Below are 26806 nucleotides of genomic sequence, written 5' to 3'. Positions count from 1 at the left end.
ATTTTTAAGAAGGGACCAAAATCACGAGAATCACTGTGCTAGACTTGATTTTCCCTAATGCTTACTGTTGCCTAGTAACAGTATATTATTTTCCATCCTTCCTCCTAATCTCCTTCCTCCTTTCCTGTCTTTTTTTCCTTTCTTTTTCAGCAACTTGCTTTTAGCTAAATTTTGCGAAGAATTCAACTTAATTTTCTTGGAAACAACTACTGTCTTTCTTTTAGCATTCATAATGATGATAGTAGCTACTGAGTTCATAAATAGGCCTCGTCACAAATATATCGCACCTTGGTAAGTGCCCACCTAATTGGGGGGGCGGGAAATACATGCATGTCTGAATGAAGAATGTTTGGTGTGTTTCCAGAGGGAATTAACATCACTGAATAATCAGGCATTGGTTTAATGGAAGTTTATTAAGAAAGAATCTACTGTAGGTACTTAACCATTTTCATATTGCTGAACACATTTTTGCATATACTTCTTAACTTTAAAAAACAAAGCTAAAGTGAACATTCTTTATACATACATCTTTGCATGAATGATTATAAGGATAAATTCCTAGAATAGGAATTACTATGTTAAAAAGTTGTGGGCATATTGAGAGGTTTTGGTACATATACTCAAATTATTTTCAAAAAAGACTGTACAGATTTGGCTCCATGTCTTTACTAATTCAAAATATTGCTGTTAGTAAACTTGCTAATTTTATGCCCAAATTCTTGCCTTGATTTTCTAGGAATAATTTATCTGATGTAGGGAGATTAGATACTTTAAAAATAATTAGTAATAATTTGTATTTCTTTTTTGTGAATTTCCATTTTATGTCCTTCGACCATTTATCTAGAGAGATGTACTAGTCAGGATTCTTGCTTGCAGATGACAAGAACTGACTTCAGTTAACTTAAGTAGAAAATAAATTGGTTGCTAAGAGTATTGAGTAGCTCACAGAATTGAAGGGAAGACTGAGAACCAGACTTGGAAAGGAGCCAAGAGAGACAAGGCACAGCGGACATCTTGCTCCAGGAACAGTAAAGATACCCCAACACAGTCAACAAAACTAAAAGGCAGCCTACAGAATGGGACAAAATATTTGCAAGAAAAGGATGCTAGTATCCAAATATAAAAAACTTATAAAAGTCAACACCCCAAAAACAAATAATCCAAGTAAAAAATGGGCAGAATACATGAATAGACATTTTTCCAAAGAAGACATACATATAGATGGCTAACAGACAGATGAAAAGATGCTCAACATCATTGATCATTCAGGAAATGCATATCAAAACTACTACGACATACCACCTGTCAGAATGGCTAAACTCAACAACAGAAGAAATAACAGGTGTTAACGAGGATGTGGGGAAGGAACCCCCTTGCATTGTTAATGGGAATTCAGATTGGTGCAGCCACTGTGGAAAACAGTATGGAGTTTCCTCAAAAAGTTAAAAATAGATCTACCCTATGATCCAACAATTGGATTACTAGGTGTTTACCAAAAGAATACAGAAATACTAATTCAAAGGGATACATATTACCTGATGTTTATAATGATAGTATCTATAATAGCCAAATTACGGAAACATCCCAAGTGTCCATTAACTGATGAATGCATAAAGAACATGTGGTATAAGTATGCAATGGAATATTTCTCAGCCATAAAAAAGAATGAAATCTTGCCATTTACAATGACATGAATTGAGCTAGAGAGTATTATGCTAAGTGAAATAAGTCAGTCAGAGAAGGACAAATACCACATGATTTCACTCATATGTGGAATTTAAGAAACAAAGCAAATGAGCAAAGGGAAAAAAAAGAGAGAGGCAAACCAAGAAACAGACTCTTAGCTACAGAGAACAAACTGATGGTTACTAGAGGGGAGGTGGGCAGGGGGATGATTTGAATAGGTGATGGGGATTAAGGAGGCCACTTCTGTAGTATGGCAGTGTTGAATCACTATACTATACACCTGAAACTTACATTACGCTGTGTGTTAACTACCTGGAATTTAAACAAAAACTTAAACCCAAAGTGGGTGCTGAATTTTATTAAATATATTTTCTGCATCCAAAAAATATTAAAAATAAAAAAGACCATGGTTACCACCATAACTGCTGGTCAATGGTTGGCACATGACCACTGGTACCATGATGGCTCAACAGGGCTCCTCTGGTCTCTGAATTCTACTACAGCCTCTGTGAATAATCATCTTTTATGGGTTTTATTATCTTTCTCTCTCACCCTCAAGGAGACAAACGCTCAGATGGATGCATATGATTGGCTGTGTTTAGGTCACATGTCCTGTAGTCGTAGGCCAGGGAGCAAGGATGGCAAGCTGTCCACCAGGGAATTTCCTCTAAAGGGAAGGGTGTTGACTGTGGGTGCTTGATTGACAGAAATCAGGTATGTGGGATTTTATCCAACTGTATGAGCTCCTTATATACAGAGTATGTCAACATATTGTCTGCCACATATTGGGAAGAATGCTTATTTTACCAGGTTCTTTGCTTTTAAATTTTATTTGTATTTCTTTTTGCAATAGAAAAGTTTAATTTTTTTAATGTAGTGAAGCCTGTTGACTTTTGTCTTTTTTAGCATTTTCCATTATATTTATGCTTGGAATATTTCCCAATCCTAACACTATATATTCATCTACCTTCAAAGGTTTTCATGACTGAATTTCTTGAATTTTATATTTACATCTTTAAACTATGTGTGTGCATATGAGTATATGATGTGTGCATGTGTGTGATATATGCATGTATGTGGGGTATGGGAAAGATCTAATTTCTGTCCTCCTTTCTGTCCCAGATAGAACAGATGCTGCATTGACTAGCATAATTCTGTCCCCATGGACTGTGTTGGCACCTTTACCATGTACTCATTTCTTTATATGCCAACTACCTTTCTAGGCTATTAATCCCATTCCATTGATCTACCCACTGATTTTTGCAACACTCTTTAAAAATAGTTTACTTGCTGAAACTGTATAGGATGTTTTAATTACTCAGATATCTCTTAATGATGTACTTTTTTTCTTTTTCAAAAATGTGCTGGTTACTTCCTTTTGTTTGTTAAACTTTGGAAACATTTTGCCAAATTAAAAAAAAATTATCCCCATGAAGGCTGAGTTAAATCATTAAATTTTGTTTATTTATTAAAAATTTTATTTATTTGACAGAGAGAGAGACAGAGAGGGAACTCAACCAGTGGGAGTGGAGAGGGAGAAGCAGGCTCCCCACCGAGCCCAGAGCCCGATGTGGGGCTCAATCCCAGGTCCCTGGAATCACGACCTGAGCTGAAGGCAGATGCTTAATGACTGAGCCATCCAAGCACCGCTAAAATTTATTTTAGAAAATTTTTTTTTTTTTACATCTTTATAAAATTGGGTTTTCCCACTCAGGAACATTTATTCAAGTCTTTCTGGGGGTCTTGATAAAATTCGACATTTGTTCATTTTGGTTTATTCTTATTGTTTGAAACTAAAACAATTCACTGGCCGGGTGCCTGGGTAGCTCAGTTCGTGAAGCTTCTGACTTTTTATTTCCGCTCAGGTCATGATCTCAGGGTCATGGAAGTGATCCCATGATGGGCTCTGTGCTTAGTAAGGAGTCTGCTTGAGAGTTACTCCCTCTGCCACCCCACCTCTCCACAAATAAATAAATCTTAAAAAAAATTCACTGGTAAATCATTCTAAACCTTGTGACTTTGATAACTTTCTATTTTTTCCAGTTTTTTTCTATTCAGATCATCTACTACTTCTCAACACAATTAGTAATTTATATTTTATTATGAAATAATCTAGCTCATTTACAAATTTATTAACATAAAGAATAATTTTAAAATCATAATGTATCTGTTGTATCTTCTTAATTGAAAAATTTTTTTCTGTTCTTTTTATCTTTATTTTCTATTTTAGGCTTGTCAAATATTGGTCTAGTTTTTCAAAACTAAATTTATCATTTAGATTCTTTGTTCTTTTCTAACCCTGTAAAGGCAGTGACTACAGGCAAAGATGCTGGAGTCAGATAAACCTGGATTAAATCCCAATTTTGTCATTTACTTGCTGTGTTATCTTTGGAAAATAACTTAATATCTTGAAATCTCAATTTCTCGATTTATAAAGTATAAATACTATTTATAAAGTATAACTACATCTTTCAAAAATAAAGTGATATTTCAACAAGATAATTATGTAAGGCATTTGGTTCAGTTCCTTATGGCAAGTGCTCAAACTCCATCATTGTCATTATAATTTTATTTTCTCATTGTCATTATAATTTTTTTCCAATTTATTTTATCAATGACTAGATTTATCAATTTATCAGCTATCAATTTATTTTCATATTTGATTTAATAATTAATTAAAAATTATGAATTCATTCTTGACTGGAATTTTGGCCACCTCCCACAATTTTTATTAATTTACCTTAGTTATGTTATTTAAAACCTAGTCTAGGGTTTTAAATAACCCTGGGTGGCTCAGTTGATTAAGTGTTTGCCTTTGGCTCAGGTCATGATCCTAGGGTCCTGGGATCGAGCCCCACATCAGGCTCCCTGCTCCATGGGGGGCCTGCTTATCCCTCTCCTTCTGCTGCTCCCCCTGCTTGTGCTCTCTCTCTCTGTGTCAAATAAATAAATAAATAAATAAATAAATAAAATATTTTAAAAAAAAAGCTAGTGTATAATTGAGGATTTGATATCCTTTGTAACTCAGTTTAGGAGAGTTGTTTTTCTTTTTAAGATTTATTTATTTGAGAGAGAGAGAGATCATGTCAGCAAGGGGAGGGACAGAGTGACAGGGAGAGGGAGAGAATCCTCAAGCAGACTCCTCACTGAGCAAGCCCAATGCAAGGTCCAATCCCAAGACCCCAAGATCATGACCTGAGCCAAAACCCAGAGCCAGCCACTCAACTGGCTGACATGAGCCACCCAGTCATCTCCCCCACACCTTTTTTTTTTTTTTTTTAAAGATGTACTTATTTCAGAGAGAGGGAGTGAGGGCAGGTGCAGAGGGATAGGGAGAAGGGGAGAAGTAGACTCCCCACTGAGTGTGGAGCCTGACAACAGGCTTGATCTCACAACCCTGAGATCACTACCTGAGCTGAATTCAAGAGTCTGACTGTCAACTGACCGAGCTACCAAGGTGCCCCAGGAGAGTGTTTTTTAAAAGTTCAGAGTTATTGGTTTTGTTTATTTATTGATTTGTTTGTTTAAATATGTGATGATGGTTTTTGGTTTGATTGTATTGTAGTTGGAAATATGTGGTCTTTAGAATTTCTGCTTTGGGAATTAATTGTTGTTTCTATGGTCTGATATATGAGTATTGCTTATTAAATTTTGCTATGCTAATTTGGTGTATAAAAATGTTTATGACTGGGGCACCTGGGTGGCTCAGTGGGTTAAATCCTCTGCCGTGGGCTCAGGTCATGATCCCAGGGTCCTGGAATCCAGCCCGGCATCAGGCTGCCTGCTTAGCAGGGAGCCTGCTTCCCCCTTTCTCTCTGCCTGACTCTCTGCCTACTTGTGATCTCTGTCTGTCAAATAAATAAATTAAATCTTTAGAAAAAATGTTTATGAGTATTTTCTCTTAGTTGTGGATTGTATCTTTTATCAATATAAAATTACATCTTTGGCCTATTTATTGCCGTTTAGCTTGACTTCTGGTTTGTAACTTTTTCTTTTGCTTGTATTTATCAAAAATGTATTTACCCATTCTTACACTTCTTACTTGTCTGAGTCACTAATTTTTTGGTCTGTCTCTTATAAGCAGCATGGGTCTGAATTTTGTTTCTGAAGATAAGAAATAAGTATTGGCAAGGATATGGAGAAAAGGGAAGCCTGGTGCACTGTTGGTGGGAATTTATACTGGTACAGCTGCTATGGAAAACAGTATGGAGGTTTCTCAAAAAATTAAAAATAGAGGCACTCTATGATCCAGCATCTCTGCTTCTGGGTATTTATCCAAAGAAAAACAGAACACTAATTTATTTATTTATTTATTTATTTTTAAAAGATTTAATTTATTTATTTGACAGAGAGAGATCACAAGTAGACAGAGAGGCAGGCAGAGAGAGAGAGGGAAGCAGGCTCCCTGCTGAGCAGAGAGCCTGATGTGGGACTCGATCCCAGGACCCTGAGATCATGACCTGAGCCGAAGGCAGCGGCTTAACCCACTGAGCCACCCAGGCGCCCCAGAACACTAATTTAAAAGACATATGCATGCATGTACCACTATGTTCATTGCAGCATTATTTACAATAGCCAAGATAGGGAAACAACCCTAATGTCTACTGATAGATAAATGGATAAAAAAAGATGTGGTATATGTATACACACACACACACAGGGCAGAGTCTTAGCCACAAAAAGGGAAATCTTGCCAATTATGGCAACACAGATGGATCTAGAGGGCATTAGGTATGTGAAATAAGTTGGACAGAGAAAGACAAATACCATATGACTTCACTTACAGGTGGAATCTAAAAAACAAAACAAATAAACAAAATGAAACTCACAAGTACAGAGAACAAACTGATAGCTGTTGGAGGGGTTGTGTGTATAGGTAAAGGAGATCAAGAGGTACAATTTTCCAGGTACAAAATAAACAAAACATGGGATTGTAATGTACCACATACGGAATGTAATCAGTAATATTGTAACAACTTTGTGTGCTGACAGATGGTAACTGGACTTATTCCAATGATCATTTCATAATGTATATAAATATCAAATTGCCATATTGTACATCTAAAACAAATACAGTACTGTGTGTTATTCTTCAATAAAAAAGATGAAACCAATTTGAAACCACTGGTCCTTAAATGGGCTGGTTTAACCCATTTACAAATTTTCTCATAATTTATATGTATTTTTATCCTCTTTCTGACATTTTGCTTTTTCCTTGTCTTTTATTTGCTTTATGCAATACTATTTTTACTTTCTTTTTAAAATTTACTCTTTCAAAAAAATAAAATAAAATTTACTCTTTCTATTAAGGAAATCTTGAAAGTTAATCTTATTTTAAATTTTACTATTGGTTGTCTTTAAATTGTTTAGAGAACCATATTTTATATTCCCTGGCTTTTCAAAATCAAGAATTAAACCATATCTTTAAAATATCCTTATATATGAGAAAGGTACCATAGTTTTATTTTTTCCCTCATTACTTCCCCATCTTTGTTAATACAAGCTTAGATGTAAAATACATATTATCACTATTGTTTATATAACCTTTTTTCTTTTATTGATAATTTTAATATTTGCTTTGTTATTAACAAATTTTGCGATAATCGCTTAACATAAATATAGAACTTCTTTCACTGCTCATTTTTGCTAATTCTTCAAAAGCACAATAGTTTCATTCTTATTTATTTTGAATTATCTCTGAGTCCTTTCCGTGTGTCTTTTTTCTTATTGAGGCAAAATTAGTATACAGCATGATAGAAGTTTCAAGTGTACAACATTGTAATTTGACATCTCTATAGGCTACAAAGTGATCATCATCTAAAGTCTAGTTCCCAAACATCCTCATACAATTGACCTCTGGGAGTGTTTTCTGTGATTTTTTGCACAGGAAAGACAATTTGTCTGGGCATGACTTTCTGGATGGTAGGAATGTTATTTCCCTCTGAACTTCAGAAGTTCTTGTGGATGCTTCTAGATATGTCTTAACATGTTTGTTTGTTTTGCCTGGAATGTAGTGGATTGGTGATCTGCATACTGAACATTTTTTTAAGGTTAAAAACATTAAATTTTTTTGTTTGATTATAAATTCTGTTCTGTCTCTTCTAGTATTTCCTAAAAAACATATACAGTTCTTAGGTTTTCTGTGTTTGTTACCCTCTCTTTTATTGCTTCATGATCTCTTTCATTATTTTCATCTTTGTTCTTTTCTCAGATTGGTCTCTGCTTTACTGACACAATTATGTGCGTCATTTCTGTACCACATGACTTCAAGTGCAGGTTTTAATTCTATCATTCATTTTGATTTTACTTCAATCTTTTTATCTTTCACACATTTTTCTTTTCATCTTACCTTACTGTCTCTTTCTCCTGACCTATTCTCTTGTTATTGGTATCTCTTCCTGTTCCATAAAAGCCACTACTTCTTGAATTCTGTTGAAGATTGAAAAAGAGTTTCTCTGAAAATTTCTTTCAATTCCTGTGGCAAATCATTTTCAGAGGCTGTGCTCCCTCTGCGTCTTTAGGATAATATCCTCTATCTCCATCTCTATGTCATTTATCAGAATGCATTTGTTATTGATTCTTCTTGTCACTTCTCTTAACATAGGGTATCTATCTGGACTGGTGCCTTCTTCTGTCCACTTGAATGTGGGTTTGATTCCCTTCCTAGAGCTACATCTGGAGGGCAAGCTGATGTCCAGAGCCACTAGCTCAATTTCTGGTGTTTAACTTGTTTTCATTTCTTTTAAGTGTTGGCGTTAGCTCTTGCCCTGCTCCCATTGCCTTACTTTCTGGCATGGAAGCTGTAACATTCAGCATACCTGGTTGTCAAAGATCTTTTATTCTCTCTTCTCTCCTATTGTGTTTTGTTTTCATGGGGACACCTTCCTGGTTGGAATCAGGCATCCCAAGGCTTGCTTCCTCATTCCGTCTTGTTGACCAGTTCTTTTCCAGATAGTGGTCCTGATTGATTTCAAGTAAAAAGCTGATGGCCAAGGGGTTGGATATGGAAGGAAAATAACACTCCAGCTTAAAAAGGAGCACTTCCATAGTAGAAGAATGTCTGTCTGATTTAATGAGCCAGGTGGCAGACAGTGGGGAAGGTATAATGGGCCTTTCTAACTTCAGACAGGTGGGCTTTCTCTAGGTCTGGTGGCAAGCACAGGTGGGCCACTAATTGCCTTTAAAAAATCCAGGTTCATTGACCTTACAGTTAGTGGTAAGGAGTTGACTGTCAATCTTCATTTTTGGTGGCAATGTAAATGTGTGTGTGTGTGTGTTTTAGTAAAAGATGCTGTATCAGGACTATTAGCCAGATGCCATTTTAAACTGGAAGTCCTGGGGGTCTTTTTATTTTAAAAGCTAATTACCAGGTTGCTTTTATTTACCAACTCCTATGGCATATGTGAGACATAAGTAAGTGAAGAGCTGGAAGATGCCCCCTGGAACAAAGTGAGAAGACTGATTTGGGAATTGGGCTTTGTCTCTTACCTCTTTACCTCCCACTTCCTCACTGTCCCTGGTGCCCTATAAACTTCTCTTTGTTCTCACTCCTTCCTTTTCCTTTTCCCAAGCCTGGATTTAAACCTTATAGCCATTCTCTCATGTCCCACTGATACAGGCATGATGTTCATTTCTTTGCTGCCTCCCCAACTCGGGCTTTACTCTTCAGGATCTCCGTAGATCATGATGAATGGGTACTCTGTTCCTGCAGAAATAGCATATGCTGGGATGGACGTAGCTTTTCTTTCCGCCCTTTACAGAGAGGACCATTGTGTCAGCTCATGCCTCAGTTAGGAAGCATTTACGGGTAACAGATGGAGGAAAAGCTGTGCTGTTCTCTAACACTCACTGCTTCAAGACTGGCCCCACTTTGATGCACAGGTACTGTGTGTTTTGTGGGCAGAGGACTTAGAACTGGCATCCTGCCTGTCCCCCAGGTGTGGTCACTGCTGCTATGATTTCCACCCTGGCAGCATGGCCTGAGCTTCCAATTCGTGGGAGGCTGAAGCCAAGGACTGGTTTCCATGTACTGTGTATCAGATCAGAATGAGTCACCCGCATCCCCAGTTTCAAATGCTTTTGTCTTACTGGTCAAAGTGACGAGTTGCTGTAATTGTGCAAGTCAAGCAGATATATAAAAAGACCTCTAAAACAACAAAAATTCAAATCTTGGAAGTGAAGGCACAGGACACCATTAAAATTCCCTTCATGATCCTGATATTGAGGACCCAGGTTATTTTCATATTTCAAATATGTTAAGGGTTTAATGTACTGGGGCCCGTAGATAAATCCCATATTTAATCTCTCTTCTTTACATTTCCATATTTTTTATAGCTGTTGCCAGCATGAATATCATCCTCTATAAAAGTGGAGTAATTTCAAGAAATATCATAAAGGTTGTATACTTCCACCATACTTTACCTTTTTATTGTTTTTTTTTGTTACACAAAGTAAAAATGCACTTGCACATTTCCTGTTTTCACTGGAGCAATGAGTGTGAGTGTATCAGAATATCAAATAATTTTTCCTAATAATTTTTTTGCCTTTCATTGTCTTTAAAGAAGGGATAAGAACACCAAATTCCAAGTATTTTAACCATGGATTATTGCTTGATTAATACTTTTTCTTTTTAAAAGTGTACTGTTCATGGAAACATTGTAAATTATGCCTACACAACCGCAAAGAAACAAATCTTCCTAGATACTAAGATAAGTTGTCTAAATAATACTGTGGTTAGATTGTGTTGTTCACTGTTGTGTGCTCCAGTGCCTTGCACATAGACATATTAAATAATTATTTGGTGAACGAGTGACTATCTGGTGTGTTGCTAATACAACTTAGATGGCCTCTGATTTCTAATAGTCGATAACATGAGACTGAAAAAGTAGGAATGATCATATTTGTGGTTTGCAGGTAGAAGAATACATTTAGACCGTGAGAAGTCAGGAGATGCAATTGTGCATTTTCATCTGTGATATACTTAGTTTTTATGAAAGCGATGGCCTTGCATAGGCGTAGGCAAGGAACCCCATGTGTGTATGTGCCAAGGTTTCTCTGGCACCTAGGCTGGAGGAGGTCTTTGTCCCTAAGGGAGGGGACATCCCTGGGTGCATGGTACTTTCTGGCTTTGTTCCTTTCTTACTCATGGATATAGGCAAGCATGCAAGCAAATTCATCAATTGACTATTTAGATGTCTGCTTGTTTTACTTGTTTTAAACAAAATGGTGGGTTTGCTAGCAGACATTTTACATTTTTAGTTTGGTTATGAAAATATCCCTTTCAAAGAAAGACTGAGAAGCCTGGAATATGGCAGTAGGAAGCCAAGACACTATGACTCCCCTGAACGTCATCTAGTTGTTGTAAATTCAGAAGATCCAGAGGACCCCATTTTCCTCCTACAAGCCCATAAGAGGTGAGACTAGTGAACTTTCAGCCACAAAGAGGAGACAATAAGCAGTTTGTGTGGTAAAATAAGGACAATGTAATTCTCAAATCAAATAATATTTTCTGAGTAACAAAAATGATACATCTGTAGGCTACCTTAAATGTGTTATTCATCGGATCTTCACACCAACAGAAAGTTGACAGGGAGTATTATTTTTCTAATTTTAATGGGTGAAGAATTGGAGGCTCCAAGACTTTAATTGACCTTCTTAAAGTCACTGATTGGTAGAGGTGGAACCAGATTTCAGTTTTGCTCATTTCTAGCACTATATTCTTCCCTTTGCCCAAATATGGTATTAATAATGCTAATAAATTATGCTATCCAACATCTGTTGAATCAGGCATAATTTACTTCTTACAATCTCCTTTACTCCACATGATGTCTATAAAGTAAGTGCTATCATCCCATTCTGCAGATGGAAAAACTAAGCTACAGAATCTGCTATGGCATGGGGACACTCTGAAGTGAATGATACAAAACTTGTTCTCAAGGAGTTTATAATCAAATCAGGGCAATAAATTGTGCATGTATAAAAGACAACAATAATGATATGTTTGAATAATACTTTAATCCCAGAAAAGCAGTGTCACAGAGCAGTACAGGATTATAAAATGGCATGCATTGGAGATAAGTACTATAGTGGGCCCTTGAACAATGTCGGGGAGAGGAGTGCCAGCCCCCACATGATTGAAAATCTGCATAGAAACTTTGACTCCCCCCGAACTTAACTAATAATAGCCTACTGTTGACTGGAAGCCTTACTGATAACCTCAACAGTCATTTAACACGTATTTCATATGTTTCGTATATATTAAATACTGTACTCATACAATAAAGTGAGCTAAAGAAAAGAAAATGTTATTAAGAACATCATAAGGAAGAAAAAGTCCATTTAAAGTACTGTACTTACAAAAAAATCCATGTATAAATGGAACCACACAGTTCAAACCCATGTTGTTCAAAAGTCAACCGTACAGGAGTTTAGAGGAAGGGAAGGTGGTTTCTTGGGGCCCATGTGGTCATGAGGACTGGAGAGGGCACCCAGAGTGTGAGCTGCATCTGGAGAGGCTGGTAAAGGGGACCAGGAGGCTCTTCCAGGTGTGAGTCACAGTGAGCAAACCACAGAGCTGCAAATGTGTCCCAGTGGGATGTTGTGAGTCTCATTTCTACCAAAAGGGATCTACATGAGAGGATATGAAGCTGGAGGCTCCCCCTGGTAGGCCCCTGATGAAGCCCTTTTCCCTTAACCTGAGCAGACTCAAAGATGAGCATTGTTTTCAAGCTTTGAACTAAAGTTCTGTAGGCTAATATTAATCCCCAGCCTTCCATCTTTCTCAACAAAACAAACCTAAAACCTTTAGATTGAAAGGTGTCTAGCCCACACCCTGATCATTTTATGCACGGGAGTAGGAAGGCATGAGACAATGGAGAAATCCAATAAGAGCTACAAGGTTACCTAGTCAGGGAACATTCAGAAGAGAACCCCATCATTTGAGTCAGCTCAGAGTTCATGGCAAATAGTGTTTCTTCATTCATTTCTAGAATATCTAAACTTTGAAGAATAGAGCATTATGATTATTAATTCTTGTAAATATGGGCTCAGCCTGGAGACCCTGATCTGGCTGGTGGTCATGGTGACAGCAGGGGAGGACGTATGGGATCACTGATCATGCCCATATATAATATTCCACCCTTCATCAACCTTTGAGCCATGTTTGCTGCGATCTTCATGAAAGTGAGTTTATGGAATGTGGACATCTTCTGATTTTGTCTGCACTCCTGGATCCTTTCCCCCTATTCTTTGTCCTATATTCATTGACCATTTAGAGCCATGGTTTCTGTATCCCTCCTTCTATGGAAGAAACATGAAAGTACTGATTTCAGTCATTTGCCTTCTTCCAACAGGTTCTAACCAATGACAAAAACTTGGTTATCTTAAGGATGTCACGTAGAGGAACAAAGCAGGAGTGCCATTTTGTTAATGTCAGATATAAATATTTTTATGAACCTTATATGTCTGGATTCATTAGCCATTTAATGAATTTGATGCACAGATGTTCAGGAAATTAGGAGCACTGACTTCATTGGGAAATTATAGCAAGTTTGGTGCCATCCAAGATATCAAAAACATGCTGTTCCTACAGTCTGCCAAGAAACCAGGTATAGTAATGGTCTCTGTGTTATATATAAGCTCACTATTAACACTCAATAAATGTTAATTGTATAATAATAAAAAATATGGAGCATGACTCTCCCTGGTGGAGATCAGGTTTGGACATAAATGGATGCCCTCTGTGTTCAGCATATATATTTCCTTTGGACTTACATTATATCCACCTGATGGAAAGTGAAAGAGTTGAGAAAAGCTAATTGATGCCATAGGCTGAGATTATTGATTGTGAGTCATAAGAACTGAAGTTGGCTTACAAAACTTATAATCAAAACAGCTATATCAAATGTCTTGATTTGCTCTGCCAACCCCTGTGTGCTTCACAGGCAGAGCGGGTGGAGTAAGTGAAGAGAAAGGGCAGAATCAGGCCAGAATGGCCATTGAGGCTGAGACTGTACAGGGAAGTCCACACCTAGCGTGGAGACTGGCACCATTTCCCTCCAGTTGTGAACTTTGCCGTGTTATGTGCTTTGGGGACAACACTATGGAGGGAGAAGAAAGAGCCCAATAACTGGAAATGTTCTTCCTTGGTAGCAGTGTGTTGGTAAATTTAAAAAAAATTGGTTTTCTCTCTTAAGGAAAAAAAACAAAGGCCCTAATGTTTAGTGTTTGCCTATTTCCATGGTGTAAATACTCCTACTGTGGCAAATTTCAAGCCGCCAATGTGACAACTGCTTGCACACTTCCTGAAAATTCAGTGCTCAGCCCTTGCAAGCTGGTCCACGTGGCTCCAGCAAAACCCTGGTCCTCAGTGTGTAATAATTGTGGTGATGGGTGCTGGGAAGTGATTAAAGAAGCTCTGCAGTAAGTAATCCCCAAGGTCCTGTTCTAATTCTGTGCTTACTAGCTCTGTGATATCCAGCCAGCTCTTTAACTTCTCTGATCCTGGGTTTCCTCAGTGGCAAAATGGAATAATATCTTTCATAAGGTGGATAGCTATATAAAGAAGATAGTAAACGTAAAATGCCCAGCAAGGTTCTTGACCTGTAAATGCTCAGAAACGGTAATTGTTATTAATATTATTATATCCTGAGACTAAATGTGACAGCCCCCTAATCTATGCAGAAATATTAGGATTATCAGAGAATATGGAATATTATAGATGTCAATTGACCCTGGCACGGGACTTGTGGGAAAATAATATCTTAGTATCCACCAGATATTTCATGTAGTAGGCTTGTATAACCGGGTGAAAAAGTGCCTCACAGATAGCCGGGGGAAGGAAAAACATGCGTGCTTGATTTCTGAGAAATACTAAGAACAATACGTATATACCATGGTTGGGGCACTTGGGTGGCTCAGTGGGTAAAAGCCTCTGCCTTCGGCTCAGGTCATGATCCCAGGGTGCTTGGATCGAGCCCTGCATCGGGCTCTCTGCTCGGCAGGGAGCCTGCTTCCTTCTCTCTCTGTCTGCCTCTCTGCCTACTTGTGATCTCTGTCTGTTGGATAAATAAATAAAAAAGCTTAAAAAAAAATCCGTATATACCATGGTGCATCAAAGATCCCGGCTGCAGTGTGGACGATATTTGTGGCGCCATCTTCCTTGGTGAGGTGTTAGCAGCTTTTTTACCTTTAAAAATGAACAGTCTTTTGAAATAAGGTGGGCATAAAGAGGAGTGACAGGTGTCAAACTGTCCTAATGTCCTGCTTCTCACAGGCTCCACGGGCCAGTTTCCTTCCACAGCTCAGAGAAACGCTGCGCTGAGCATCTGGCAGAGGCCACCCTGCACGTCCCTCCCTCCATGGTGCACATCTCCTTCCCGTCAGGCAGACAGCAACTGGAAAAGGGAACTGCAGAGAGGACGAGCCTCTTTCCTAAGGAAACCAAGGAAATAGGACTCTATTTCTTTATATCCCTCTTTCTCAGCTCCCTTGCCTTCTGAGTCAGGTTGTCGTGTTGAAATTGGTTGAACTACAATTGATGGGGAACACAAGTGTGTAATACTTTGTAAGAATAGGAAGTGTAGGCCAGGGAGAGAGAGTCTGAGCACTGCCATTTAAACACACTTTCATCTTACAATACACCATTAAACATCCCAGACAATTCTGTGGCTTTCTCCTTCCCACTATTATCTAGAAAAGCTTGTCTGCTGTCACCAAATTCTAACATAAACTGCTCAGGGCTCTGTATTTGCCCATTGCAGTTTACTATCATATCACTAATTCTAATTTGATTCAGATGGAGCGAGCTCTTTCTCTTCATAACACGAAAGCCTTTTGGCAGCCATTAGCTCCATGAGTAGAATCATGAACAATCACACACACAAAGAAACTGCAAATTAGAGCTTATATTCCTTATATCTTCACATGGCTGGCTGAAGTAAGACAACTCCACAAACAATGCATTTTAAAGAACATTTGCAGGGTGAATATATTACAAATATGGCTAGGAAGTGGGCTGCAGTATATCTTCAAAAGTGACTGATTTAAACCCAAACTTAATGTATTTTGGAGGCCAGCAATAATTTGACTTGCTGAGTGGATGGAATTTATGGGTATAATGCAGTGCAAATAAAAACATCCTCTTTCAGTCATAAAGGTGTATGCTGTGTCCATGCTGGGAAATATAGCTTGCCTTACCCCCGACTTCTGGAGAGAACTCAGGGGAATAGCTAAGTCAGACCCAATGCCTTTTCTTTGTGGCCTTATGGAAATATCAAGTTTTATTTTTGTATTTAAGAGGGTTTATAGTGCCATCCCTGGATCTGAGCTTTATGTTTGAGAACCAAATAAATAAGAGAAACTCAGAAACGCACCGCTGAGCTGCGAGTTGTTTTCTTCATGAGGTGACCCAGACCAGAGTAAAGGAAGAGCAGAGGGTGGAACTAGGGGGTGGGGACATAGGATGTTCTCATCCGTCCCTCCAAGAGATGACCCAAGGGGAAGACAGATTTGTAAGAAACCCATTGTCAAGGGACTTCTGACTTTGGGGATTTCCTTTCTCTGGCTTGTATGCTTCTGATGTGTGACCTTCAAGAAGAAACCTTTCATGGTATACGTGCGGCCAAATGTCCATAACATGCTGAGTTTGAGGTTGGAATGCAGGAAGTGAGAAATTTCTGTGGCTGAATTGTCGTGAAGTAAAACAAGGCCTGCAGACTCCCTGCTCCATACCCTCAGCGGTTGGGAGCATCCAAGGTTGCTCTGCCCTGTAGCCCTCAGCCTGGCTTTACCCCTACTACACCCCCTTGCCCTTCCTCTCTTCCCTGTGTCCCCAGCACCTCAGCCTTTGCCTCAGTCCACCTGTTCCAGTTCTCTATGGAATGCATCTAAGAGAAGGAACCAGATCAGGTCTGAAAAGGTGGATCACAGGCACAAGATTAGGTCATCTTTCCTGCCTTATGCTCTGTCCATTCACGAGGGACCTGTAAGTTCCAGGAGGAGGCTTGACCCTTAGATCTGGTAGACTGATGGTGTGATGGAATGCAATATTGTCAGCGGCTAGGGAGATTCACAGAACATCAAAGATTCATGGTTCACATGTTTGTAATGAAGGTAGCAAGAGAAAGTACAGTGTCCTCTCTTAACTTCATCAGTTTCCTAAGAAAAATTGTAAGATTTCTGAAGTTGATATTTGTTTTAGAAGTCTGGAACAAAACCATAGGGGTATATGTGTCCTCCCACCTCTTAACTCAACGTTTTACATTAATCGTGTTGGCCCACCTAATGGGGACAGGTAGAGGGTGGGAGGAGATGCTGGGAATAGATGTAAGACAATGATGATGAAATCATGACCTATTGAATAGCCATAAGATATGAGGTGTCCCATTGAAAAATTCAGAGTCCAAATTTCTGCTAAAATGTCTGCTTAAAGGGCTTTTCTGTGTTGTGTATATTATTCTTTTAGTTAATTGCTAAAGCAGCCAGAAGTTATAGTACCTCCTTATTGTTAAAATTCATTGGGGATTTCTAGGGCACATCTCAGCAATAGTTTTCCCAAAGGAAAGGTTCAGCTTTAAAAATATATATGTGGTACTGGAGGGATAGATAAATGGAACTGACTCAAATGCTTCTGGATTCGTTGTTAGTTATGGTTGTGATTTTTTCCCCAACTTCCAGGCTAGGGAACTGCATGACCTAAGGCGTGTACTGCTGGTTTCTTGGGTCTGTGACCTGTATGGTTGAATCCTAAGCTGGTTCTGGGGTTCAGAAAACCAAACCTGGGAATGGAAATCCATATTACAGCAAGTTCAAAGAGATTTAATGCAGCGACATTTGGTTGAAATTTCTTGCCCTGTACCACTAATATTTCTTTTCTTATCCTCTCCTATAGTCCTCTTCCCTACTTTCCCAAGCCTTGGATAATCCAGACTCAGTAGGGTTCTTGGCCTTCAGAGATCCTTTAAGCCTTGGATAGGATGACATTAGATTTTGGGGGACCCTTAAGATAGCTCAGACTTGGGCAATATATGGGCTAGAGGCGCTGGAAGTCTTCATAAAGGACACAGAAACTACTCACTTGGGGCAGGGCCTTCCTGCTTTCTGGTTTGACACTAAAATTTGACATTTTTAAAATGACTTCTCTCAAGATCTCAGGAGGGAAATGTCCTATTTAAAATATCTCTAGATGATTTTTGCCAGCTAAAATTTACTTCCCACATTTGATAGGTAGCATCTCTCTGTACTTTCCTCTGGGGCTGGCATTCAGTTAGGGTGCTATGCTTTGGGAGTGCATTCCAGGGGCTGTCTTACAGGGTAACTGGAAGGGAGTTATGGGGACAACAAGAATGGTGGTAATCAGAAGACCTTGGTTTCTGTCCTGTTCTGATGTTCCACTAATGCATGTAACCACTAGATTTTCTCACCTGTAAGATGGGAATGAAGGTAATATCTTCTGTCTTAACCAAGCATCATCAAAGTTGGCTCCTGCAGGTAACTTTTGGCTCTCTAGTAACTAAACCCATTTGGGTGGGTTCCAAGAATAAACCTTCTTATTCCAAATCTCCCTGTGAGAGAATAAGATTATGGACAGCATTTATGTAGTTCTATCCAGTTTATTGTTTCCTTTCTCTGTAAAATAGTAAGAGTTCTCATTTATCGAGCACCTGCTATGTGCCAGGTGCCCTCCTATGTCATTTGTTACTAATCATCACAGAGATTCTTCAGGTTGGAGATCACTAACCTGAGTTTACAAGCTCTGAGGGCCAAGGATGCTGCCTGCTCTCACATGGGGGTGGTGAAGAGGCTGGAGCCCACCAGAAACATAAGCCTCTTAAGACCTGTGGTTTTCCCACAATAGTACATGGATTCCACTTACCTAAGTTGTTCATCTGTGTATTAGTCTGTTTAAAGCAGTTCTGATGAAAATATATTCTAAGAGATCAGAAAACCCAAAATACCACCAAATTATCCTGAAATTTACGCAGACCGTGAAAAAATATTGCTTTCAATAAAATTTTCTTTCAAATTTAAATAATGTCCCACAGTTTACAAAACACTTGTACAGAGATGTACAGAATCTCATTGAATTTTCAAAACCCATCAGAAGAGAGGATGTGTATTTATAATGTATTTAATAGATGAGACTTTCAAAGGCTACTTGCTACAACTTTCTAGAGGTCCGATAACCAGTAGGTGGCAGAGGTCTGGCATGGGCCCAGGTATTCCAGTGTTCTTTTATTGTATCACACAGCTCACATTCACTGGCAGAGAAGGAACAGTGGTTAGGAGAGTGATGTCAGCAAAATGGTGGAATAGGAATTTTCTCCTATATTCCCCCCAAAGAACACTGATTTTGACAATCTTTGTCAGATGATAGTGACTTTTTTGAAGTCCGGGAGTCCACTGGAGAAGTTCCAGCATACTGTCACAACCAAAGGGGAAAAAAAAGAGTGTGAGGCATTGGGAGAAAGCATATAAACTTGAGCATTCTGCGCCACCTTAGGGAAAGCAAACAGAGGACCTGGGCTGTCTTTGCTTAAGAATGCCCCCAAAAGAGAAGGAAAAGTATGGTGCAGGCATATCCGTAGAAAAGGTCTAAGACAGCTTCAGAATCCCCAGCAGGGCTGACAGAAGAGATATCTCTTCCAGAGCTAGTCAGTAAAGACTAGAAGAGGTAACTGATTTTTCAAATGCAAAGACAGCAACACACGATTTCAAGGAACATGAAAAATCAAGGAAGCATGACACTCTCAAAGGAATACAAAAATTTTCCAGTAACTGATCCCAAAGACTTGGATTTTCCTTATAAGGAATTCAAAATAGTTGTTTTAAGGAAGCTCAATGAACTATGCAAAAACCTGGAAAGATAGTTCAACAAAATTAGAAGGTAATACATTAAAAAATGAGAAGTTTAACAGAGAGATAAAAATAATAACAAAGGACCAAACAGAAATTCTGGAGCTAAAGAATACAGTTAATAAAATGAAAAATGCAATAGATGGGCACCTGGGTGGCTCTGTCAGTTGAGTGTCTGACTCTTGGTTTCACCTCAGATCTCAGGTTGTGAAAACAAGCCCCATGGGGCTCTGTGCTCATCAGGGAGTCCGGCTGAGATGATCTCTCTTCCTCTGTTCCTCCCCCAACTCACACTCACACACACACAAAGACACACACTCTCTCTCAAATAAATGAATACATCTTAAAAAAAAAAAAAGAAAAAAATGACATAGAAAGCATTGTAGACTTGACCAAGTTGAAGAAAATATCTGTGATGTTAAAGACAAGTCATTTGACATTATTCAGTCGTTGAAGAAAAAAGAAAAAGAATGGAATAGAGTAAAGAAGCTCCACAAATTATGGGATATCATCAAGTGAAATAATCTAGACATTATTAGAGTCCCAGAAGGAGAAGAGGGAGAAAGGAGCAGAAAGCTTCCTTAAAGAAATTATGGCTGAGAACTTCCCAAATCTGGGGAGGGATTGGGCCATCCAAGTTCATGAAACTCATAGGTGCCTAGAAGGATTCAGCCCCAAATGATCTTCCAAGACACATTATAGTAAAACTGGCTAAAATAAAAAACAAAGAGAATTTTAAAGGCAGCAAGAGAAAAAAAGATTTCTCACATATAAGGGATTTCCCAGCTGAAACTTGCAGGCCAGGAGAGAGTGGGATGATGTATTCAAAGTGCTGAAAGAAAAAACTGCCAACCAGGAATACTTTACACAGGAAAGCTGTGCTTCAGAAATGGAGTCAAAGACTTTCTCAAATTAAAGCTGATGGAGTTCATCACTAGTGGACCTGTCATACAGGGAGTCCTGAAAGGAGTTCTTCAAACAGAAATGAGGGGATGTGAACTAGTAACACAAACACATATTTAAATATAAAACATGCTGGTAAGGGTAACAATGTAATAAATGTCACCCTGTATGTTCTATTAGTACTGGAACGCAGTAGTGAGCTAATCACTTAACTTTAGTATAAAGGTTAAATGACAAAATTATTAAAAACAGTAGCTCAATAATTGTTAGTAGACACAAAATATAAAAAATGTACATTATAATATCAAAAACATAACATGTTGGGGGGTGTAAAAGAGTAGAGTTTTTTATGTGATTGAAATTAAGTTGTTATCAGCTTAAAATAGGCTGTTTTAACCATAAAATGTTTAATTAAGCCTCTTGGTAACTCTGAAACAAAAACCTATTGTAGATGGACAAAACATAAAGAGCAGGGAATCAGAGCATTCAGCTATAGAAAATCATCAGTTTCCAAAGGGAACTAGCAAGAGAGGAAGAAAGGAACAAAGGAAATATAAAAGAATATGAAAATGATTAATAAATTGGCACTATCTTACCTGTCAGTAATTACCTTCAATGGAAATAAATACCCCACCCCAATAAAAAGGCATAGAATGGTGAAATGTAAAAAAAGGCACCGTACCCGACCATATGCTGCCTACAAGAGACTCAGTTCAGCTTTTGGACACACCTAGGCTCAACGTGAAGGGATGGAAAAAGATACTCTATGCAAACAAAAACCAAAGAAAGTGAGTTGCTATACTTATGTTAGAAAAAACAGTCTTTAAGTAAGAAAACTGTAACAAGAGACAAAGAAGGTCATTGTGTAACCTTCTTCTTCTTTTTCTTTAACACAGATGACCTAGTTTGTATAAGCTGGGAATGGCCCAGGCCCAGAAAGTTGGAGATTCATATACTAAAGCCAGAATTAACATTTTCATGAACATTCTTCCATGTTATCTCACTTACAGAGTAAAAATTACACACACACACACACACACACACACACACACACAGACATACACACACAGACACACACACAGATAGAGATAAATGGATTTGCGAGTATGCCAACTCATCTATTTATGTAGGTGTAAATCTTGGCACCTGAGTAATTTCCAGGGTAAAGTAGGAAGGTATGTTATTCTAAGTTAGGTATTGTATGGAAAATTTACTAATAGTTTTTGTTGTTGTTGTTGTTGTTGTTTTTTATGGCTCCTCAGTACCTATATGTTGATAGAAAGCAGTATGCCAGGGAAGGCCTTGTTTGGGTGTCTGGCCAAACTGTGTTTAATAAATGGCACTTTGGTGTGGTCATGGAATTTGTATGAAAAGCCTTACAGCTTACTTAGCCTTACAAAACACAGTGGTGTCTTTGCAGCTATTGTGTTTAGGAAGATATTCCTTACCCCATCGTCAAGGTCTGGTTTCTAAGGACCCAAGGGAGAATTCTCTGGTCTCTGTACCAGGAGTCATTGGGCCTCTTTTGCACATCTGCTCTTTGTTTAGCTTTGTTTTCTTTTAATCTCCCAGACATGGAATCATGTGACTGATTATGTTTCCTTTTTTATATAGGTTGGTAGGAAGTTCAGAATCAAACTCAAGGTCCATTTTAAATCCTTTCTATAGCAAAACAGCATATAAATATATAAACAAAAATTGTGGCAAAAATTATCATTAAAAGAGACAAAGGGAGAACATAGATTATGGAACTAGAGACCACTTCTTTCCTGAACTCCCTGTTCCACATGGCAAATGACCCTTACCACCTACTGCTGAGAACTAGCCTTATTCAGCTCTTTCTGTTGTTCAGACCAGTACCTGGCATTCAGTAGGTGCTCAGTAAGTACTTGGTCTATGAACAAGGAAAGCTCATTTCCTAAAAGACAATGATTATCATCAAGAAAACTAACTTAAAGTCTTAGCTGATTAAAAAAGAAATATAACGGGATCCAGACTGATTCAAATACTGTTTTAGACGTTACCTGGACTGATACTTTACACTAATTTTTATTTCTAATCTATCTAGTTAGGATTTTAAAAAAATCAATAGCTAAGCTTGGAGAATATCCGTTTTCCTTATATGAGGAGGAGCTTCTTTCAAGCAGGTGATGAATTTGTTATTACCTGACAAGAATCATTCCCCAAGCCATAATTTTTCAATTACGGCAATAAAAAGTTAGTGCTACTGTCTATGTATTGAAACAGATTTCATTCATAGACACCTACCCTTCTTTGGCATGGAGCCATGTTATCCAAGTGCTTTCTGAAGTTTTATAACTTCAGCTGCAAAAATTAATTTCCAGTGCCTGTGCTGTGGTCAATGTCACTGCAGTAAACTGGCTGACTATCTGCCTTGAATTCTGTCTCTGAATGAGGAGGGCTAGAAGTAAATAATTTTATAGAATTGGTTGACTTAAGTTCTTAACAAATCATTCTAAGAGTAGGGATCATTGGCATGTATTTTTGTTCAGATGAGTGACAAATGGGTAACTCATGATCTTTTTCAACACAATTCGACATTTTTCACATATGTATTTGTAAGGAGAGCACTTATTTTATGAAAGACATCAGAGAGGCCATGTCTCCTTGTTTCCTCATCTGTAAAAGGACAGGGTTGGATGATACCATCGTGAAGGTTGTTTCCAGAGAAGATTGAATAAAACATCTGTGGACAATAAAAATATTACCTAGAATGAAAGCCTTACAGAAGGATTCTGCATAAGCAGTGTCCTTATTTTCACTACTCCTTCAACTGAGGTTGGAGAATCCATCCTTTAACAATGACGGGGGATTAAATCCTAATTATTTTTTAATGGAAATCAGACCTATGTTATTTTTTGCTTTTGTATCTTCAGTTGTTTGGAGACAACCATCTTATCAGCTGGGCCAATAAGATCATTAATGGAAAACAGTGTTGTGCACCAGTAGATCTTTACTCCTTGATCAATAGTTATTTACTTCTGAGGGGTCACAGCTTGGTTAATATAGCAGAATAGTTTTATTGATAGATAACATAACAATGAAAAATAAAGTTTAAAATAGAAGATGAATGAATATAGCACTTTCTTCAGGCATGAATATTATTATTTGAAAACTATAATAGCTGCTAGAATGTTGGAAGGGCAGACAACAAAAGCATTGAATAATTGTCCTAGGACTATAATCAGACTTCCATTATTGACCTCTGTTAATATTCTACTGTAACTGTCTGCTAAATTGGTTCCTTGGGGCTTGAAATATACAGTGATGTTATGAGTTCCTATCGTAAATTGCCACACAGTAAAGTAGCAAGTCTCTGAAATAGTGTTGGCCCTAGTTTGATCAATACTCAATTCAAAGCAGTGCAATAGGCAACTGTTTCCATAGAAACATTGATGTCACAGAGGTTGAACAGCGGCTGTTACAACAAATCATTTCCTTTGAGCAGTTGTAATTGACTATATGTACAGTTGGCTGTCACTTGAGACCATTTACATCAAGCAAGTAACAGAACCACATTAGTTATTCCAGGAGTAAGAGGGTTAGCTCTTCCTTTTGTGACCTTACAAATACCTAGGAGGATATTGCCATAGCAACCAGCAATATAACAGGATGAACATTAAGGTAGCTAGCCTTAATGCAGTAGCATTCTTTGGAAGCTGAAAGGTAGTTTTAATAAAGTTTACCTACTCGTTACATTAACACAAATCCTTTGTACCCCACAGTAATGACTTAGTTCCTCTCTCACAGACATCACCAATAACAGACATTACAATTCCATTTGCACTTCATTTCCTGTTTCTCACCCTTCATTTTCCCTCAGCATCTAGCTGCTAAGGCAGCACACATGCACACTTGGTAAAATCTTGTTTACTGAATTCAGAGTTGGACCCTGAAGAGGTGCTGAAGTCTGAAGTGATTCAGACTTGAAAAGAGAGATGAGAGAGAGGGACCTTCGGCAAAAAGCTAAATTTTTACTCCGGCTAGATGATCTCTTGATTTTAAGGACACGAAAGAGAAAGAAACAGATGCGAGCTTAGTTGACCTCTGTTGTGTTCCCTGAGGCTAAAATCACTGGCACAATTGAGTTTTATATTCCAGAATTCTTCACATTATCCCACTACCTTACCAAAGTTTTCCAGGGGTGGCTAGACCCAATGGCACATATACTTCTGGGGAAATAAAGAGGTTTATGTGTCTTTTGGTAGGTCAATAGGCAGAAAATGGGATCAGTGTGTTATCAAGCTGCCTCTCGAATCGAAGATCATAGGCTAGTGGGTGTATTTCTAGAACCATGAGAGTTCAGTTTGCCCAGACAGAGTATCTAGTTTCCTGAAAATATTGCCAGCATCTCATGTAAGCTTTTACGTAGCAGCTGAAATTACCAAGAACAAGAAGCTGTAATGGCATTAAATTGTGTTCATTGCCATTCGCAATGGTGTCAAGGATAGAGGGTGTTTACGGGTGTGTCAGGGTCTAAAACAGCATTTGCAGGCACAACCTAGAGATCAGACTTTATGTGCAAGCAGGCTGGAAAGAACGTGCACTGCCTGTCTCAGCCATAACTGCAGGTATGATTAGCAACACTGTCATCTTGGTGTCTCTGGGAAAGAAAAAAATATACACGGTCATCAATGAAGAGAGGAGGCAAAAACCCTTAGAGGAGGTGTTTACTTGGAAAGGATTTTCCAATACAGACCCACAATGATCAGCCTATAGATTTTTGACCAGGCTGCCCTATCCTCAGGGTGAATCCTCAAAGGTAATAAAATTGAATTGCCATCAGTATTCTTTGATGCTAGCCTGCCACCGACTGTTATTCACCTTGAACTAGAGAGCGACTATTTATAAGATTGTTTAGAGACACAAGTCCAGTAAATTACTCTGTTTGGCCTTAAAAGAATGTTTGACTTGAAGCATAGAAATGGCTGTAAATCTTACAGGAATAATTTATAAGACAACATAGTGAGTGGTGATCCTCTGGTTACAATGAGTAAAGAAAGACGGTTTGAAAGGAAAAAGTGTTCCCCGTCCCCCGCAACCCCTGCCCGAGGTCAGTGAACTTTTCCAGGGCCCTGGATACAGGAAATTTAGTAATGGCACCTGGATGTCCTGAGAGAGAAGGGAAACAGCTGCCCTTTGCACGTATGCCCCTTCCTGGAGCAATTTTTTTTCTCATAGTTGGCCATCTTTCCTCTGACAACATGGCTTGGCCAGTGGAAAAGGAGAATGAGTCAGCTGTCACTGGGCACCCAGAGGGATCTGTCTGTCAACAGTCAACAGTCAGTCAATAGCCCCACAACCTTCCAAAGGCACCCTAGTCAGAACAGCTGGTGAGGGTGTGAGTGTATGTGTGTGTGTGTGTGAGAGAGAGAGAGAGAGAAAGAGAGAGAGAGAAGGAAAGGGAGAGGGGAGTGAGGGAGAGAGAGAGAGAACACGAAAGGCACTGTGCATTCTAGCTGAATAGCTAATTCCTAATTAGGTACAAAAACATTTGGGTCAGTCTTGATATATGCAAATGTTCATTGATTAACATATGATGTATTAGAGTAACACATCTTAGTTTTACTGGTAGAAGAGTCTATTATTAGTTCCTAGAGTCCATGGATGAAAAAACCATATTGTAAAGTAGAATAAAAAAGAAAGGAAATCATGAGAAATGAATTATAATTTTGGTTTCTCCATTTACTGGTTTAATACCTTCTTCCACATCCCTCAGATAGAGCACCAATGATGTATGCAGTGAAATAGTCAAGGGGTACAAACTTTTCAGTAGGACCCCTTCACCCAAGTTAGAGACTTTAAACCCTGTTTAAATGTGTTATTTTGAGTCTAGGGGAATATAAGAAAGCATCCCAAACTCATTACTTTTGTTTTTCATTTTGTATCTCTACAATTTAAAAATTGTTACATAAAGGAATGAAATATTTCAAGAAGTCTTTTCTCAGACTATATAAGGCTAATTTCTCCATAAGTGATTTAATTTTTTATTTCCGCAACTCACAGAAGTTCCAAGACACTCTCTAATATTGCCAAAGTAAACTTGCTGTGAGACTACCTGTTACCCAAGGTTACTCCATTTGTTTTGATTAAGCCTAATAAGGTTAAGATAGAATAGAATTTCTTCTATTGTGGAATAGAATTTTTCAAAGTATAAAGTTTTGGTCAAATAAGGTCCATTAGCGTAAATATTTCTTCAGTGGTTGAATCTTTTATTTCAGGGTTAGTATCCAAACATCCGTTCTTTGTATGGCTAGAAAAGGTATCAGGGTTGAGTCAGGTCTGTATAGATCCTGTATTTCTTTGTTGACTAGATCTCTAAACTGTGTGTGGGGTTGTTGTT

This window comes from Lontra canadensis, unplaced genomic scaffold (assembly GCF_010015895.1).
Source record: "Lontra canadensis isolate GAN:19392208 unplaced genomic scaffold, GSC_riverotter_1.0 scaffold11, whole genome shotgun sequence".
In the NCBI taxonomy this organism is placed as follows: domain Eukaryota; kingdom Metazoa; phylum Chordata; class Mammalia; order Carnivora; family Mustelidae; genus Lontra; species Lontra canadensis.
This window is presented reverse-complemented; position numbering follows the sequence as displayed.